This window comes from Opisthocomus hoazin, chromosome Z (genome assembly GCF_030867145.1).
Source record: "Opisthocomus hoazin isolate bOpiHoa1 chromosome Z, bOpiHoa1.hap1, whole genome shotgun sequence".
NCBI classification, from domain to species: Eukaryota; Metazoa; Chordata; class Aves; order Opisthocomiformes; family Opisthocomidae; genus Opisthocomus; species Opisthocomus hoazin.
Window position 1 is genome coordinate 19,167,649 of NC_134454.1, and position 15,855 is coordinate 19,183,503.

Genomic DNA, 15,855 nt, shown 5'->3' on the forward strand with positions numbered 1-15,855 from the left:
CTCCTACTGCAGGATAGCAGGCAGCCATGTTTTTAAAAAGCTGTGCCTGAGCTTTGTTTAAGCTGGGTCTGAGATTGGATGTGAACTGCCACACGTTGGCCTTGTTTTGAGCAGTGTTCTTCCAAATAATGCCATAGAATCATAGAATAGTTGGGGTTGGAAGGGGCCTTTAAAGGTCATCTAGCCCAATGCCCCTGCAATGAGCAGGGACATCTTCAGCTAGATCAGGTTGATGAAAGCCCCATCCAACCTGACCTTGAATGTGTCCAGGGAGGGGGCATCTACCACCTCTCTGGGCAACCTGTTCCAGTGTCTCACCACCGTCTTTGTAAAAAAGTTCTTCCTTATATCCAGTCTGAACCTACCCTCTTTTAATTTAAAGCCATTACCCCTTGGGCTATCGCTACAGGCCCTGCTAAAAAGCCTGTCCCCATCATCCTCATAAGCCCCCTTCAGGCACTGGAAGGCTGCTGTAAGGTCTCCCCGCAGCCTTCTCTTCTCCAGGCTGAACAGCCCCAACTCTCTCAGCCTGTCCTCATAGGAGAGGTGCTCCAGCCCTCGGATCATCTTCATGGCCTCCTCTGGGCCAGCTCCAACAGCTCCGTGTCTTTCCTGTGCTGAGGGCTCCAGAGCTGGACGCAGAACTCCAGGTGGGCTCTCACCAGAGCGGAGCAGAGGGGCAGAATCCCCTCCCTTGACCTGATGGCCACACTGCTTGTGATGCAGCCCAGGATACAGTTGGCTTTCTGGGCTGCGAGCGCACATTGCCAGGTCATTTCCAGCTTTTCATCCACCAGTACCCCCAGGTCCTTCTTGGCAGGGCTGCTCTCAATCCCTTCATCCCCCAGCCTGTACTGATACCAGGGGTTGCCCTGACCCAGGTTGCAGGACCCTGCCCTTGGCCTTGTTGAACCTCATGAATTTCACACAGGCCCACTTCTTGAGCTTGTCCAGGTTCCTCTGGATGGCATCCTGTCCCTCAGGGATGTCAACATCCAGAGGTCCCTTCCCACAAATATGATGTTGTGATCCAAAGCTACAGCAGAACACAGCTGTTTTCACCAAAACAGCTGATCGTACCACTTATGGAGTATTCACTGTCATGTCCACAGAAGGAGGAGTGAGCCTTCCTGCTAAAGGTTCCGGAAATGCTGATGGGTCGCAGCCACTGTGAGCCAGCAGAGCTGTAGTGAAAAAGTGATCTCACAGAAAGCAGAGCTAAAGCCAAAACATTAATGAAATTCAGCTTTCTGTTTTAAAACCTTGCTTAATTTCAATGGCTTTACAAGAGATTTGCAACAGCAACAAGAAAACATTCAAATGGACATGTGGTACTTAACAGTATGGAAATGGGAATATAGCCCAAAAACTGCCCAGTCGACAAAATAAATCCCCTTAACAATGAAGTAGGAAGGCACTGGCTTACCACAGAAATCTTATTACATTGAGCAATGTGAAGCTCCACAACTGAGCGTAGCAATACCTTTATTCTAGAAGGCAGTCGGACAGAAATAGCAAAACATTCAGGGTGTTACGAATGTTCCCGGGGCAACATCTCGGTCTGCCAAAGCACCAGAGTCACAAAATGTGGCGACAGAAAGCCATTTAAATGTTAGAAGCCATGCTGTTTGTGTGATCCTAAAGCATATCTGTGGAAAAATGGAAGGTATTATGTGAGATAAATATGCAAGAAATAACTAGATCTGTCAGAGAGACCGTTAACCCTTATCTCCAATGTCACCATGTATAAAAAGCAGAATAATTTATCTGCCTGTTGAAAGAGGGAAGCTGCGTTTAGTTTCTCTGCAGACAATATTGAGCAGCTCAGAAAAACTACACGGAAGACTGCTAAAATAATCCCATTGTTTAAGTCTACTTAGAAACTTATCTGAACTTCATAAAGGATATGCAAAGAAGGGGTGGAAGTGGATAGAAAGGCACTTCTCTCACTCACACGCATTCTCTCTCACTAGCATATGGCCTTTGCAGAACACAAGCAGGTACTTACATTATAAAAACTATGTAGTACAAGAAATGATTGTTCTCATCTCCTTGGCTATCTTTGCCATAGTCCAAACCTAGCCCTAGAGGTTTTGTGCAATTGTTGTGACATATTCAGAAGTGGAAAAGGAAACCATGGGAGGATTCATAGTACTGAAATATGTCACTTGTTCATTAGTTCGCATACAATATTTTACAGAGCTGTTCTGTATTCAAAATGTGCACATGATTTTTTTCTGCGGCCATCATTTTGATGTTTGGAATACGACATTTGGCTATCTTCATTCAGACTTAATTATTCATATCTTAGCACAGTAACCAATATTTAATTACTACAGCTTGAATTGTGTCCTGAATTAACCTTTTTCTCCTTACAGACCAGATGCCTCATTCACACATGTAGCACATCATAGGAGTAAGTTAAAAACCTGACTCTTGCTCAGTGAGCTTATTGAATTTGCCCTTATGGTGGCTGAACAGTAGTCGAAATCTTGCTTCGAAGTCTAAACATTCTTCCCAATAGATAGTCTTTCAGATTTCTCAGCATTTTTTCCAAGCATAAGAAGTTCTTTAAAGAGGCTTATTAAGACTTAAATTGCCTAAAAATTTCCTCTCGTCATCTCTTCGGAGATCTAAATACTTTCTTTTGCATTTGATACAGAATTCCTTTAGGACTGTCAGGTAACTACTTCCCAAGTGTTCTTTTCATACCAAAATCGTTTCTTACATGAAAAAGAAGCTATAGTATTATACTGACTTCAATAGGGCTTCTGACACGGTCTCCCACAGTTTTTGTACCTGATCTGGACAATTAGATGGGTGAAACACTGGCTGGAACCTAAGTCAAAGTGTAGTGGGTAGAGCTGTGTACCCTACCGAGAAGCTGTTGACGAGTGCGGTATGTCCGGGTCTGCCCTGGGACCATGTCCTCTGTAGTATCTGTAGATAACCCGGGGGAGGAGACAGAGTGCACCCTCATCAACTCTGCAGGTAACACCAAACCATGAGACCTCAGTGGACAGGCCCAAGGGCAAGGCTGCAGTTTGGCAGGTTCAGGTGGAGAAATGGGACAAGCAGGGACATGACGATATTCAACAAAGGCAGGTGCAAAGTCCTGCACCCAGGACGCGCTGATTGCTTGCAACAGCACATGCTGGGCACTGTCTAGCGAGGTAGCCATGCTGCTGAGAAGGTCTGGGAGGCACTGGTGGTCAGCAAGGGAAAGTTGGTGATCAGGTTTTAAGAAAAAAGACATCACGTACTCATCCAATGAAGGCTAGCATACATATACAACATAATTGCAAATTCTCCCTCCAACATCTATACCATCAAAAACAACTGAGGGGCAAATTTTTCTTTTTCAATTAGATACAGGTTGAAATATGTAGTGTGAAACGTTGTTAGCTGTAATTGTTTGCTTTACAATTAAAGTAGAAAATGCATGACTTTTTACAAACCAAATTCTTTATTTAGATTTGAATATTTTATGCTTTGCAAAGAGGGATATAACAGTATCACTTTTGTGGTGTCAATCCTACCTTTATTAAACAGTCTAATGCATTATTCCTCCCAGATGCTGAGTACGGCAAATTCACACATCCATAACAAGAGTTGTCCCAAAACTCAAAGTTTCCTACGGAATGTATGCTCTTGAGACAGAAATCTGCTGTCTGTACACCAAGCTTGTTACACTGAAAACCTCATTTACAACACATTTTACTTATACAGTAAAAAATATTATTAGCATAATTGAGATCTTAACAGCCTCATTCAAGAATTATTATTAATCCAGATGTAATTATTACAGAATGAGAATGGATATATCTATGCTGAAAAGTTTCAATAATAATAACAATAACAATAGTAACAATAATACAGCTAAAATTGTTCCACACACACTTTTTAGTGTCTACTGTTCTCCCGGTATTGTGCTCACCCTTGTCCCCTCCTTCCCTAGACTCCAAGGTCAGTGGTCCCATTCGGGTGAGGGGGTGGGTGTTACGGTCAGGCCTCAGCATCTGGAGTCCTCCACCAGGAGGAACAGGATGTGCATGTTGATGGTTTCATCTTCCTCCCTCTACAGTCTACTTGGAGTTACTTTTGTACGCTTGCTAACACACTTTTACATCTTGCTTTTCCTTCACTAGCCTGCAGCTCCACATTACAGCTGAGTTTACTGTACGCAGTGCCTTCGACGCATATTATTAGACAGTTTCTTTGTCTTCTTTGCTACCCCTAAAAACAGTTGTGTCCAGCTCCAGCTCTGTATTTCTCTAACTGACCACTGGTGAAAGGTTTGTAGCTGTGAGGTCTCCAGCGCCAACCCTCTGTCCCATCTCTCATCAGCCTATGTATGCTGTATCCCATGTCTCCACTTCTCAGGGCTCTGGCGTACCAGACCTGCCTTTCTCTACATTACCTCATCGTATTAGAGTCATAGATATATCATTCTAGACAGTGTAACTGCTTGTTACTGTTACCTATTTAAAACTATCATGATACCATGCAAAGATGAAAAAGAAAAATAAATTAGCCGTAGAAAACTGGCCAACTGGAGAAACCGTTGTCACAGTTAAACGAAGCAAAGCAAAGCTGCAGGCAGAGCAAAATTGTTCAGACAGAGCAAGTCTGATAAGCTTCAGTTCTGAGGCCTTGGAAACTCAGCACAAGGCTTATGGCCTGTCATGAGCAATGGCAATACTTTATTACAGGGCTACACAGTTACAAGCTGATAATGATTGCATACAGTATTTTAGTTGTTTGCAAAACACTTCTGTCTTCCCAGTCTTTCGAGATGTATTTATAGCCTGTAATGAAGGCATCCTGCTTTAATCCTACAAAAAGCGCTCATCACACATTGTTTAGACATGCCTCAAAATACAGCTAATAGGAAAAGATAGTAAGTGAAAGTAAAACAGGGATTACATAGCTGTGTTTCTGAGCCTGTGTGAAAACACTTGCAAGATATGTGAACCAACAGAAATTTAGACAACAGCATTATCTTTTTGGGCCCTTGGAGGCCGCATACATGAGCAGAAAGCAGACATTTGTCTGAGAGAGAAAGCTCTCTCGGACATTTCTGCAATGACCTTTTCTGTATTATTTATCTCAACAAGCCAATAAAATATCAGGAGACTGTCACATTCTCCAACCATTACTTTCATGAAAATAAGCATCTTTCCTAAGTACTAAAGGCAAATCAGTAATAGTTTTACATCATAAGATTAAATTGTAATGACTGTCCAGATCACGACATTTATACATCTGTGACCTGCCATTCAGCCTCTCTGTGGCACCTCTGGGCAGTTAATAAACATCTTTGTCCTGACTCCAGAAATCCTTTAACTCCTAGGAGAGCAAGCTACCAGCATTCCCAGGAGAAGGAAATCCCTCTTCTATGTCATTAGATACTTCTATGGTAGATATAGCTTTCATTACAGGTATACTTACATTATACCAGCCAATTCGTGTTTTTCAGTCTGTCTGCCAGTGATTGTTTTCAGAAGCATCTTACCTCAGCTACATGAGGACATTCTGGCTGCCAATGCAGCGAGTCAGTTTTGAGGAAGTATGTTTTCCCGATTTTGTTTTCACATGCCTTGACATGAAACAGATACTTGCAAATTGTTAACAGATGATATAGCAAGTTATCGCAAGTTACAGCAGAAGGATGAGATGGACACAACTAAAAATACATTTATGGGAGAGCAGGGGAGTACATAAATGAAGAGAAATGAAACAGAGCAGAGAGTTCCTTTGAACTAGACTTAGTGGACTAGGCATTTTCTGCACAAATCAAAGGGTTCAGTAGTACGGCGTTCAGGCAATGCAGTGGAAAACTTCCATAGGTCCAGTAGCAGCACCTGGAAGCATTTTACAGAGCTGTCTTCACAGAGAAGACCTTCTTGATTTCAGTGGAACTGTCCATCCTCAATCACATCCTGTATCCACAACCTCACAGCAAACTGTTATTTAACTAGTATCCTGTAATTAGGTCTAAAAGGCCTGTGAACGCAGGAAATTAAAGGGCACAAAATTGTTCCCTGAAAATAGAAAACAGTAAGTGTCATACTTCTTTTCCATTAAATATTATCACGAATTTGGCACTGTTTGCTCTGGAATTCCAAAATACCCTCCAAATTCTGAAACCCAAAGGAACTGTGCAGAGATTTGGCTGAATTTAATTGTCTGCAAGGAGGAAAACAAAACCACTGATTTAACAAGAATGGTTTAAGAATTTTTGTGCAGAGAAGTCTGGACACAAATGTATTAGGTGGGAGAAGACATGATGAGACACGTGTGTTCTTTACCATCCTCTCACTCACAGTTTTCCCTTAGTTCTGCTCAGTGCATCACAGAACAGAATTCCAGCTGCATAAGCCTCAGTCTCTTTTCTGTCACATCCTAGATCAGGGTTGCAGTTGGCAACAAATTTCTCACATACAGAAAGCTACATTCTTTTGATTTCTCAAAAACATGACAAAACCTTATTTTTCCAGAAATACAGATGTGTTCTTCTGTACAGGAATAGGTCTGCACGTTTTTTACTATATCTCAGAAACCTTGAGCATTGTGTACGTGAGCTAAGGCTGTATCCCAGCTGCTGTTTTTTGATCCTCATTTTTCACTAATTTCTCAGCCTGCTTCCTTTAAGAAAATTTCTTATGCTTTCTTTCAGCACAGAAGTGTTCTTTTGATTTGGATGTATAATTTCCCTGGTTTTGATTTTTTGCCTTTGCATCTGGGTTGGGGAAATCCCCGATATTAGTACAGACTGGATGGTGAAGACATTGAGCGGAGAATAACTTGGGGATATTGATATATGAAAATTCGGACAGGCTCATACGGGTGAGACTGTTGTGGGTGTTTACTACAGACCACCTGACCAGGAGGAGGAAGTTGATGCGGCCTTCTACAGGCAGCTGAAAGTAGTCTCACACTACTTTGCCCTGGTTCTCACGGGGGACTTCAACCACCCTGACATCTGCTGGGAAGACCACACAGCCAGGCACACACAGTCCCGGAGGTTCCTGCAGAACATCGATGATAACTTTCTGATGCAGGTGGTGGAGGAGTCAACAAGGAAAGGCACTCTGCTGGACTTTGTACTGACAAACAAGGAGGGACTGGTTGAGGATGTAAAGGTTGGGGGTAGCAGTGACCATGAAATGGTGGAGTTCAGAATCCTCTGTGGAGGAAGCAGGGCACTAAGTAGGCTCAAAACCTTGGACTTCAGGAGAGATAACTTTGGTCTCTTCAAGGAGCTAGTGGGAGGAATCCCATGGGCCAAGGCTCTCGAAGGCAGGGGGTCCAAGAGAGCTGGTCACTATATAAGCATCACTTTCTCCATGCTCAGAATCGGTGCATCCCCCTGAGCAAGAAACCTAGCAAAGGAGGCAGGAGACCCACATGGATGAGCAAGAAAATTCTAGCGGAACTCAGATAGAACAGAAAGGTCTACAGAATATGGAAAGAGGGACAGGCCACTTGGGAGGAATACAGGAACATTGTCAGAGCATACAGGGAAGCAATGAGGAAGGCCAAGGTCCACCTGGAATTGAATCTGGCAAGGGATGTCAAAGACAACAGGAAGGGCTTCTTCAAGTACATCAGCAGCAAACAGGTGACTAGGGATAATGTGGGGCTGCTGCTGAATGAGGTGGGTGTCCTGGTGACGGAGGATGCAGAGAAGTCAGAGTTACTGAATGCCTGCTTTGCTTCAGTCTTTAGTGCTGAGGCCGGCCCTCAAGAATCCCAGTCCCTGAAGGTAAGAGAGGAATCCTGGTGAAAGGATAACCTTCCCATGGTCCAGAAGGATTGTGTGAGAGATTATTTAAGCAAACTGGACACCCACAAATCCATGGGCCCCGATGGAATGCACTCACGAGAGACCTGGCAGATGTCATTGCTAAGCCACTCTCCATCATCTTTGAAAGGTCCTGGAGGACAGGAGAAGTGCCTGAGGACTGGAGGAGAGCCAGTGTTACCCCAGTCTTCAAAAAGGGCAAGAAGGAGGAACTACAGGATGGTCGGCCTTACCTCCATCCCGGGAAAGGTGATGGAGCAGCTCATTCTGGATGTCATCATTAAGCAAGTGGAGGAAAAGAAGGTCAGGAGTAGTCAGCATGGATTCACCAAGGGGAAATCATGCTTGACCAATCTGATAGCCTTCTATGATGGCATGACCAGCTGGGTAGATGAGGGGAGAGCAGTGGATGTTGTTACCTTGACTTCAGCATGGCTTTTGACACTGTCTCCCATAACATCCTCCTAGGGAAGCTCAGGAAGTGTGGGCTGGATGAGTGGACAGTGAGGTGGGTTGAGAACTGGCTGAATGGCAGAGCTCAGAGGGTTGTCATCAGCCGTGCTGAGTCTAGTTGGAGGCTGGTGACAAGTGGTGTCCCCCAGGGGTCAGTACTGGGCCCAGTCTTGTTCAACCCATTCATCAATGACCTGGATAAAGGGACCGAGTGTACCCTCAGCACGTCTGCTGATGACACAAAACTGGGAGGAGTGGCTGATACACCAGCAGGCTGTGCTGCCATTCAGCGAGACCTGGACAGGCTGGAAAGTTGGGCACAGAGGAACCTGATAGGTTCAACAAGGGCAAGTGCAGGGTCCTGCACCTGGGGAGGAACAACCCCATGCACCAGTACAGGCTTGGGGCAGACCTGCTGGAGAGCAGCTCTGCGGAGAGGGACCTGGGATTGGTGGTGGATGAGAAGTTGACCGTGAGCCAGCACTGTGCCCTGGCTGCCAAGAAGGCCAATGGGATCCTGGGATGCATTAAGAAGAGTGTGGCCAGCAGGTCAAAGGAAGTTATCCTTCTCCTCTACTCTGCCCTAGTGAGGCCCCATCTGGAGTACTGTGTCCAGTTCTGGGCTCCCCAGTTCAAGAAAGATGAGGAGCTACTGGAGAGAGTCCAGCGGAGGGCTACGAAGATGATGAGGGCACTGCAGCATCTCTCTTACGAGGAAAGGCTGAGGGAGCTCGGCTTGTTCAGCCTGAAGAAGAGAGGGCTGAGAGGGGACCTTATAAATGCCTACAAATATCTCAAGGGTGGGTGTCAGGAGGATGGGGCCAGACTGTTTTCAGTGGTGCCCAGCGACAGGACAAGGGGCAACGGGCACAAACTGAAGCACAGGAAGTTCTGTCTGAACATGAGGAAGAACTTTTTTACTTTGAGGTTGATGGAGCCCTGGAACAGGTTCCCCAGGGAGGTTATGGAGCCTCTTTCTCTGGAGATATTCAAAACCCACCTGGACAAGGTCCTGTGCAGCCTGCTGTAGGTGATCCTGCTTCGGCAGGTGGGTTGGACCAGATGACCCACAGAGGTCCCTTCCAATCCCTACCATTCTGTGTTTCTGTGATTCTGTGACGTGAGCTGGCAATGTGTGCTCGCAGACTAGAAGGCCAACCCTATCCTGGACTGCATCAAAAGCAGGGTGGCCAGCAGGTCAAGGGTGGTGATTCTGCCCCTCTACTCTGCTCTCATGCGACCATACCTGGAGTCCTGCATCCGTCTGTGCAGCCCTCAGCACAGAAAAGACATGGACCTGTTGGAACAGGTACAGAGCAGGGCCACAAGAATGGTCAGAGGGACGGAACATCTCTGCTATAATGAAAGACCGAGAGAGTTGGGTTTGTTCAGCCTGGAGAAGAGAAGGCTGCAGGGAGACTGTCCAGACTTTCAGTACTTAAAGGGGGCTTGTAGAAAAGATGGGTACAGACTTTTTACCAGGGCCTGGAGCAATACGACAAGGGGTAGTAATTTTAAACTGAAAGTGGGTAGATTTGGATTGGACATAAGGAAGAACCTTTTTATGATGAGGGTGGTGAAACACTGGAACACGTTGGCCAGAGAAGTTGCGGACGTCTCATCCCTGGAAGTATTCAAGGCTAGGCTGGATGGGCTCTGATTAACCCGATCTAATGGAATATGTCCCTGCCCATGGCAGGAAGGTTGGACTAGATGATCTTTAAATGTCCCTTCCAACTCAAACCATTCTATGATTCTATGAGTCTATGCTGAAATTCAGAAAAAAAAGAAATAGCTACACTTAGATTCAACATACTTTCCAAAAAACATACTGTGGTCAGGTCTACTAGCAGTAAGGAACTTTCTTGAGTAGTAAGATACTATCAGGGGTGCATATGAACTGAGAATTAAGAGTTCACACGTATGTAGACGTATTCTTTGCATCATTATCATGACATAATATGTTTCCACAATCCCAGTGGACTACCAGTAACAGAAAAAAAAAATAGAATACTGGTGTTGGAATTCTAAATTTATGCTGTTTCCTCTGGCATGTGTCCAATCTCTGTAAAGTATCCATGTTCATCAAAGCATAGATTACAAAACAGTATAATTCACCTAATATTATATTTGGTATTAAAGGTACTGAAAAGGAATAAAGCTACACAAATGGCAAATGCTGCATGTCGTCATAACCTGGATAAGCAAGAAGAATCAGAGCTAAAGCTAATCATGGGTCTTTCAACACTTGAATATAAGCTGCATGCATACAATGAAGATTTGATAAAGCTATCACAGGTGAAATAATACTCAAAAAGCAGTGATTCTGAACTCTGTTCTTTTTTGATAGGAATCCTTAACAGATTCAGCCAACACCACAGAACATCTCCACAGACTTCACACACTACGTGCTTGGTATCTACTTGCAAGAAACACAGCCATCCTCAAGGCGGTCGGAACAAAGTGGCAGTTCAAGGCCTGCAGTAACACTCACGGTCACCAGATGCCCCTACACCCGCGTCTGAAAGGCGATGTTCCTCCGAACGGACGCTCGGTGCTTTCAGACACCCTCACCTTGCCGTTTTCGTGTAGTCGAGGCCCGTTTCCTAGGCTGCACTCTTCTGTTTGAGCTGCAGGTGTGACACGTGCCATCCAACCCACTTAAAACATACAACATTTCCAATATTCGGTAAAATGAGGAAACGGCAAACTCCACAATGACTTATCTTGCAGATGATGTTTTAATTTCTCTCCTCTGCCTCCAAATGTACTGCATGTAAGCAAAAGGATGAATGCTATCTGGTCATCTTTCAGGAAAAAAGTAGAGTCCTATTAGGGTTATTTACTTTAATCCACCCCAATCTAACTACTAGTAATATACATTCTTGTTCACTTTTTAATCAACAGTTTAGAGCAGATAAAATTGAATCATCCTGGTCTCATGAGATCTAAGCCTGACCAAAGCTCTTCCAATATGGCCTCTGTGAAGCTCTGAGGATGACAAGTACTAAGATCCTTCTCTTGTCTATGTAACAGGAGTTCTGGAAATTGCGCGCCCTCTTAGCACTGCTCCTGCCATGCATGTTGGTTGTAAATTCAGCAGCTCATTAGATTCGTGCAGTAGATTGTCCGTCATTCGCATGTAGATCCTTTGGAAAAGAAGGGCCTAACAATAAAATGCAGGGAGATTGCTCTGAGTTTACATAAAGAAGAAATGAGGCAATGCAAGTAAGAATCCACTTCCAGTTGTGTTAAGAAAAGAACAATGATCCAAGCAACTAAGCAGGAAGCTGGTCTTTACGAATTCAAGAAACAATAGGACAAAACTTTGCAGAGTTTTCAAAAAAGCAGGAAAGCAAATTTAAGTGTTTACATTATGACAAAAAGATAATTTCATATCAGGTTTGAATGTAAATCCAACCCTTCTTCTTCTAAAAGCTGAACATAATTTTTGATTCCTAAAGGGAGGGAGGAAAGGGGATGGAGCCAGGCTCTTCTCAGTGGTGCCCAGGGACAGGACAAGAGGCAATGCTGTCATCATCCATTTGGATCTCTCAAATTTACAAGACCACATACTCCATAAATTAAACCCGATACTATGAGCTCATTAGGAAAGCAAGCAACCAAACACGACAAACAAGGCCTCAGTCCCCTTTGTACAGACTAGTCTTGCATGCAGTTCACTAATTCATCACTTATGTCATCAGCTCTCTAACTCACAAGTTCCATAATTCAGAACTTGCTACTCAAAACTTGTAATTTGTACACCTATGAGCAAAATAGTTACCAGCCAATGGTGAGAATGCTCATCGTTCCTCCTCCATCATGGTGCGGGCATCCCCTATATCACATCGGGAAGCACAAAAACTTCAGCAGTTCAGCTGCTGTTGGATCTGCTTCAAAAATTTTTTGGCTAAGCTGACGGGTTTATACCTTCCAGCTTGGAAGTTTGGTCTATAACATTTCCATGAGTTAGCAGATCCTGAAGAAGCTGCCAGACAACCAGTACGAAAGGATTATGGCTGTAGGATATAGCAAGTTGCAGGTGATAGTGGCTGCATAAAGACCTTTGGCCCTTCCTGGCCACCATGTTCTGCCTACATGTTGCCCTAACTTTGACCTAATGGCGCTGCTCCCAGCTGCATCAGGCCTTAGCGTGAGCTGTGTGTTAGCCAAAACCTGCGCAGGAGCTGAGTGAACAGTTGCACAGTGGGCACAGGCTGAAACACAGGAGGTCCCTCCCAAACATCAGGAAACACTTTTTTACTGTGAGGGTGACCAAGCCCAGGCACCAGTTATCCAGCAAGGTTATGAAGTCCCCCTTCTTGGAGATATTCAAAAGCTGTCTGGACATGGACCTGGGCAGCCGGCTCTGGGTGGCCCTGCTTGAGACAGAGGATTGGACCAGATGACCTGCAGAGGTCCCTTCCAACCTCAACCATTCTGTGACTCTGTGATATACAGACAGGATGGAGAAAAAAAAGGAAAAAATGAAAAGAAAAGGAAAAAAAAAAAAAAAAGAAACGGGATAAATAGAACACTGGAACAAAGTAATTCCAATCACTAAATTTGCTTAATTCTCCTCTTCCATGGGAAAAAAAAGCAGTGTTTACTCCTGAATAATATGGTGATATCAGGCTAACTGATCTCCATGTTTACATCATACATTGTCTAGCAACCTGTGATAGATGTTTGATCAAGGTGGCATTTGTTATGCTGGTAGTCTGCAAAACATTTACCTTGGGGGTCAATACAGCAGTTAATGAAACTAGTAAACAGTGAAGAGAGATGTTTCAGTTGTTTTAAACAGGAACTCATCAGAGACGAACTGCATTGCAGAGCAGGTAGGTGGTGTAGAGAGGATGTTGTCACTGAGAAGTCACACGACTCTTGAAGTGTGTTGATATCGCCAGATGAAACATTCTCATTTTTAAATGAAGACACTATGTTGCCATTAACAAGTTAAACTGGCAAGACATTCTCCATCAAAAACAGCCCTCCAGATTGTTTTCAGGCAGTTTTACATGGTACATTTGAGGATTAACATTGCTTCAAGGCTAGATTTGCCTCTCTGGAAGTGTTCCTATTCCAAATCTACCACATTTATTTGTCTCAAACAAGCAACTGCTATAACACCCATAAGACTGAGCTCGTAAATACCGTATTGCCTATTAACACTGCAGACACAAAGTTCCCTGTCCAACCATGCCTGGGGTTATTACACTGGTTCTGCATTACAGCACACTTATTTCGGTAAATCCAAATGTCACCAAATGGCTCACCCATTACACATGCATAGCATCATCCTATGCCTGCATTGACAAGTAACAGAGGTTTCCTCGAGGTTAGACGCACACCAAGGAGGTTTTCTGATGTTTTGACCAACTGCCAAAACACTCCTGTCGCTTCAGGTCTACTCATGCTCTGACAGATCTGGGACCTGGGAGGAAACGAAACACCCTTTACAAGATCCTCAAAGCACAGGTACAGTCATTCCCTTGCTACCTAGCCTTTATACCTCCAACAGCGCCGTTAGGTTTTCACAACCTTACGGACAGCGCAGTGGGACGATATACACTCTGACACTTGCACCTTTTGCCTCTTGCTTTTTTGCCCAGCTGGCCTGTATTCACTGTGGCAACTTTCCGTTCTCCCTTCCTTGCTCCCAGCTAGGTAGTTACTCTTTCCTAAAGAAAACGGAGTCTTTCCCTACATTGTTTAAACTCTGCCCCAAAACACATAGCCAGGGACCTTTTAGGAACTTCACAGAGCCAGGCCACCAGTTCAGTTAAGGGAAAATGAACACATGACCCCTCACTGCTCTCCTCGTCTTTGGCCTACCTTATCCTGCTGTGGAAACATATCGTGCTCTTCCAAAACTGCTTTCCCACCTAATTCCCAGGACGATCCACCTACTCTTCCCTCTACTACCTATTTCTTAATTTATCCCCATGCCACACACCCCACCCTGTTATAAATAGATCCAGCTGGAGAATCCAGGACCTCATCTTGACCCTCCTCTGTTTGATTGGAAGGTCTGACAGTTCTTAAGATTTGACCTGTAGCAGCTCAGCTACTGACGTTGGCTAAGACTTTTCTCAAATTTCTTTCACCATGTCTCTCTGCTGGAATTCAGGGGAGAACACCTAATCTCTCACTACATGCATAGAGCACAGATCAAGATTAGATCTTGTCTGAGGCCTTAAAAGTTCCAGTAATAGAAGTAATGGCAGAGTACAAAAAGAATCAACGCTTCTGTAGTATTCTATTGCTACCCTTGCTTAGCCAAGGGATTTCAGTTTGCTGCTTCCTTGCCTCAGCTAGTTAAGGAGGAAATGGAGAGAGCTAGTGTGGGACAGCACTCCAGTTTATTTAAAAACAACCAACAGATAAAATGCAGCAACTTTCTTCACAGTTCTTGCAGAAATTAGTGTATCACAGGGGACGTGAATAGCTTGTGAATCTCTCATGGGTCAGCACCAATTATCTGATGTGGACTTGCACTGCTAAAAAGCTTGAACAGATACAATACTGATCCTATTTCAGAAAAGATCTTTGTGAAACAAGTAGAAGTTCTCGCTGAGTGACTACTGGTGACTAGAGCCTTGAAATGCTCCTTGCCACAATAACAAATGTGTGACTAAGCAGGTGAAATGCTATTTAGGCTGCAGCCAACATAAAGCACAGAAGGAAACATTAATACCACAAAAATCTCATTTCAAACTTTTTCTGTGCTTTGATCTACCATAGCATACAGAAAGGTAAAACTGGCTTATTACGAGTCAGGTGTGATTCAAAGGCATGTTTTACCTGCAATCCAGAACAAAGCACGAAAGAATAAATTCAGATGTATGAAAAACATTTGTAGGTTTAAAAGCAGAATAAGGCATATAGTGGAATGTTAAAATACAGAAGTAATCCCTTTAAAATTATCACATCACGTTCACTCAGGGACAAGTCCATGATTTGGGACATATGCTTACTGCAAGATTCAGTAATAATCCACGTCTAGCTATATGAAATTGCCCATTTCACAACACAAAACTCTCCAGGAATGTAACTGTCATTCAATTTCCATAGCTGCTAGTAAAGACAAAGTTTCTCTCTTGAGGATCATACTAGTCAAATTGTGAGAGATATCACTCCACTGAATTTGGCAAGGGATGCAAAGCAAAGAATGGCTTTTACAGGTACATGGGCAAGAAAAGGAGGATTAAAGAAAATGTATCCCCCGTAGTAAAGAATACAGAAGAGCCAGTGACAACCAACATGGAGAAGGCTGAGGTACTCAACAATATTTGTTTGCCTCAGTTTTCAATGGTAATCTTTCTTCCCACATCTCTCAAGCCCCAGAACTTCAAAGCAGGGACTGGTGGAATGAAGTCCCCGCCACTGTAGGAGATGATTGGGTTCAAGACCACCAGAGGAATCTGAACATACCATGGGACCCAATGAGATGTATCCCAGGGTCCTGAGGGAACTGGCTGGTATAGTGGCCAAGCCACTCTCTATCGTATCTGAAAAGCCATGGCAGTCAGGGAAAGCCTCCAGTGGTCAGAAAAGGGGAAACATCACATCCATTTTTAAAAGGGGTG